We start from the raw sequence: 5,000 nt of genomic DNA, 5'->3' as shown, positions 1-5,000 counted from the left end.
GACTTAATCCTAATCAGATTCTGGTGAAACGTTTGTCAGGGACTTACTATGGGAAACCGTATCGTAGACCCTCTTTCGGTCCGCAAATTCCTTCACTTATACAGAAAAGGATGTCCACTTAAACGACAAAGTGAACAAAGGTGGACCAGCCCCATTTTCATTGGGCAGAAATGACGTCCTGAGTAAGGATTTTTTTTTTTTCAGGTACCACCAATTCTGGGTCTTAAAGACTGGGCAATATACACAGTTATAACAACTGGAAAATATCTTTTTACATTATAATGATTTTATGGAATTTTTTTTTAAGCTATATTTCAGAAATCCGTTATATGATAAAAGGAAATGAAATCGATTGAACGAATGCGTTTCATCTATCACATTTCTGCCACAAATGAAAAGTTATTTCATACATAAATAGAAACCAGTAATATGACGTATTGCATTTCAACCACCTAGTCCAAATTATTCATAGAATCTATTCCAAGGTATACACGTTAGTCAACCTGTAGTGATCCAGATGTCAGATACCAGGTCACGCTCCATCTAGCTATAATATATGCAGAGCAATTTGTTTGTCTCTACTAAAGCATCGAAGGCATGGAAGCTACAGTTAGTTTGACACTGTTACTATCGAGTAAGCCTAATAGTACTAAATATTTTCTTTGTTATACGAGGGGGCTTCAAAAAGTTCATGAAAGTCTTTAATTAAAAATTATATGGTAGGATTTTGATTCCAATGCACCTAAACATTCTTGTACAAACGTGTTGTAACGTGTTTAATTATGAACCTTTAAATGCAGGTAATAACGCATCACCGCTAGTTGGTAGTCAGGCTCCATTCAAGCAACATGGAATCCACCAAAATCGAGCCAGGACAAACATTAAATTCATGGTGAAACTCAGTTGGAAGAATAGGCAAATCAACAACCTACAAATGGACAGGCCGGTTCGGAAATGGAAGAGACGAAATTAAAGAGGAGCCCGGCAGTGGCAGGCCATCAATGTCAGTTTGTGAGAAAATAATATATATGTTCACAACATGATTAAAAAAAATAGACCAATCACCACTGAATCAGTAGCAGACACATTTAACATCTGTGGGTTCTGCACACACAATTCTGGTTGAGAGTATGGGGCTAAGCAAGCTTTCAGCTCGATGGGTCCCTAGGCTGTTGTGCCCAGACCAGCAGCAAACAAGGGTAGATCTTTCAATGGAAATTTTGAACAAGTGGGATGAGGACTCTGAAGCTTTTCTACAGAGAACTGTGACAGGGGATGAAACATGGCTCTACCAGTACGATCCCGAGGACAAACTTCAATCAAAGCAGTGGCTGCCCAGGGGTGGAAGTGGACCAGTTAAAGCAAAATCTGAGTGTTCAAGAGGAAAGGTAATGGCCACTATCTTCTGGGATGCAGAGGGGATTTTGCTGGTTGACTTCCTCGAGAGCAAGAAAACAATTACATCTGCTTATTACGAATGCGCTTTGAGAAAACTGCCCCAAAAAGTCTCAGAAAAACACTCTCGAAACCTGTAAAAAATGTGGACAAACGGCTTCCATGTAGAAAGCAATGGAAATTTCAACCTCATGTGATAACCTCTTGACGGTATTTATACATATCCATATATCAAGGCACTCATCTATATAAACATGGTAGCTTGAAAATTCGATCCAACTTTTGTCCACAAACATCGGGAACAGCGTGTGTTTGAATTCCTTAGTATGTCAGTAATATCGCATTATAACACGAAAAACATAGTTTACGAAATTTAGATAATATAGAATTCAGCGTTTTATTCTTAAAATTTATTTGTTTTCTTTTTGCACTACTTTGTTACTTAACGTTCTTATATCTTCTTACTTATGTTCCAGCAAGGCACGTCAGTTTTGTGATTCATCGCCATTGCGTAAGAATATGGAACATGAAAATAAAGACTGTAGACTGTGACTAAGCACTTATAGCCTTTGCAAATAAGAAACTGAAACATCTTGAAGTCTATTTTATATGAATAGTGCACCGTTTAGCGACAAATAAATGAGTAAAAAGTGTGAAAAACTACCAGCTTTAAATGAGTAAAAAGTGTGAAAAACTACCAGCTTTAAATGAACCTCAAAGGAGCCTCCATGGATAAATATCCAAAGAGCAGGAGGTCCAGAGGCGAAGCCCCCTTTAACTGCTAGGTAAGGTTGATTGGATTGCATGCATAAAACCACGGGGTGGGGTGGCATAATTGGATACTGACGTGCATTTACGATTCTGTTTTTATTCTATTTTTATCTTTTGGAAAGGGTGGGGCGCAATCCCATAGACTCCCTACCTCTCCACGAAGATGCCAGTTTGTTTTCCACATAAACTACTAATATTGGCACTCGTACTTGTAGTCTGTTTATTTTATTTTTCATTTATTTTTTTCTCATTTCGACGAGATGTTTGAGTTACTGATTTATAATTACTAAATTTCAGCCTGTTATACCCCATAATTTCCCTAATATAATTCATGCTCTCCACAACCACCATCATCTGTTATGGGGCGGGGGATCTCCGGGGGTACAGCTGACTAAAGAGGCGTGGGGTCACTAGGCGAACGCTAAATTTTCATAGCAGGCTACCAATTCAACTAATTCTTCATAAGGGCAACACCCAGAAACTGGGGGCCACGTAACCCCGTATGTCGCCCCCCCCCCCCGTCCGCCACTATATGGCGCTGTTCTAATTACTTTTAACTGATTACAGTATTTTACAGGCAAAGAAACTATATGAATAATTTTCTCTCTCTATATATATATATATACTGCAAGACTGTGAACGTGACAACAAAACGTGGCTGTGTTTACTCAGCGTGGTTCGAGGGACCATGCTTGTAAAAAAAAAATTCTGACATTACATTATTTATCAAGAAATATGAAATACAAAATAGTAACTGTATTATTCTAACATCCATAGCCGAGGGAATTAGCACAAATACGTATCAGAAATTTCTAAGTCCATGGCTTTTAAATGCTCCAGAATGAAACAATATGAAACACGAGTAAACACTAAAAAGCAGATGCTTCAGTGGGTTTATATGCACTATGGCAAGCTAATCTGTGTCAGTAGGTGCTGACTCGTGAGAGTGTGCTAATGAGTGTTAATTCGATCTGAGCTTGGTCTCTACCCACCATGGTGCCCAACCACATCAGGAACTCCCAGGCGACGAAGGAAATTCACGAACTTGGACGGGTCTCGAACTGCCGACCACGGGGATGTGAGGCGGTGCAACCACTGTACTAGTCTAACGGTTAGTGGTTTCCAGATTCGTGTTACGTGATAGCTCTCGAAGAATAATGAGTTGTGCATTACCCTTTCATTAATGCAATGTCCGAGGAGAATTCGATGGTACACTGAAGATGTCTAGAACAGTTTAGGAGTTTTTGATTTACATTTTTCCCTTTTGAATATTTTCTTTTATATTTACAATATTTGTGTGTATATGTATATATGTATATATATATATATATACATGTATATATATATATATATATATATATATATATATATATATATATATATATATATATATATATATATATATATATGCGTGTGTTTTCTATGATTCTATTTAATTTATTCATTTACATTTCCCGAATCTCAATAACCTACGGACCAAAGGAGTATGCAAAAAATAAGCAAAATTGATTTACTTAATTCTGCTCCGTGAATTGAATAATGGCTAAAATAATGATCCTTACAATCACAGTATCATCTCGACCTTCACATTTTGACAAGTACAATTAAGAATAATTGTGCTATTGAATATTCATTGATATTGTTCCAACAAATACATATTACAGATTTTAGAAAGGAAAGCTGATTAAGTTGAATTGTTATAGCATCCCACAAAAACCTGGGCCGATTAGTAACGATTCATTTGGTCGAAACTTTTTGCGGGTTTGGTCACAGAAAAAGTAGTGGGAAAAACGAGTATTTTTTCCTCGAAGTTTAAACACACTAGCGTTAGATCTGCTTGCAAGAAAATACGTTATTTGCTTTCAATACTTGCTGCGTCACTCTTGTTGATGACCGGTTCGGCCATGTTGCAGTAATGCAAGACTTTCTCTCTCTCTCTCACAATAAAAAAATGAATGTAAGCCGTTCTGCACACCACTGAAACTTATAAATGTATTTACTACGAGACGAGCATTGAAGCGATCTGTGTCTGTGTACATTAACGGATGTATAAAATAAAATTCTAGTCCAACAGACAAAAACAACATACATATGCACACAAAAAGAAGTAAACAGCAACAGTGAAACGGAGCACAATACAATATGCGCATCTTGCTGGTATCTGGTATTCTCACCTTTCTCACGACGTCAGTATAAATACCAATCTCGTGTATGGAATTTCCATTAGCTGAAAGAAGCTTTAGAACTGATTCACCTCCTACCTTCGTATAAGACGAGGTGGCCGAGTGGTTAAGGCGTTGGACTGCTAATCCAATAGGGTCTCCCTGCGTGGGTTCGAATCCCATCCTCGTCGAAGATTGCCTTTTATTGTGGCCAGTATCATCTGAATATTTAGCGGAATCTGACAGGATCTTATTTTGTTTCCTCTCCTCCTTTCTTGGTATATGAATAGCTTTCTCCTCTCCTCCTTTCTTGGTGTATGAATAGCTTTCTCATCTTTAGCTATATATCTTAGGCAGGTCACTGTTATTAATAGGCTACATAAATTACCACCAATCATTTGCATACACACCAACATTTGCCGAAGACTCTATATGTGTGAGTTGTATATAGATATGCATCCATTCACATTGAATTTCCTATTTCCAGTATTTCTTTCGGTTCCTCGGTTAAGCTGCATAAACAATAAGCTATATTGGCAGTCAGCTGACATTCAGAGTTCATTTCAGTGATTATCCTGAGAGCGGAATCAGCTCCATATAAAATTTATATAGGAACAATTGGTTTGGTAACAAGTAACCGAAACGTCCAATAATTAATTTTGCACGTGGTGT

General features: G+C 37.6%; 1 non-coding gene across 1 annotated transcript; it reads left to right on the top strand.

Moving 5' to 3' along the window:
* The first annotated feature begins 4,437 nt into the window (after nucleotides 1-4,437).
* On the top strand, nucleotides 4,438-4,519 carry TRNAS-GCU (transfer RNA serine (anticodon GCU)). Its single transcript has one exon. It is a non-coding gene; the product is annotated as a tRNA-Ser (tRNA).
* Nucleotides 4,520-5,000: the final 481 nt, after the last annotated feature.

This window comes from Penaeus japonicus, unplaced genomic scaffold (assembly GCF_977035675.1).
Source record: "Penaeus japonicus unplaced genomic scaffold, GWHDUDI00000001_assembly GWHDUDI00000030, whole genome shotgun sequence".
Lineage (NCBI taxonomy): Eukaryota > Metazoa > Arthropoda > Malacostraca > Decapoda > Penaeidae > Penaeus > Penaeus japonicus.
Note: the sequence above shows the minus strand (reverse complement) of the source record. Positions and strands in the feature narration are given on the sequence as shown.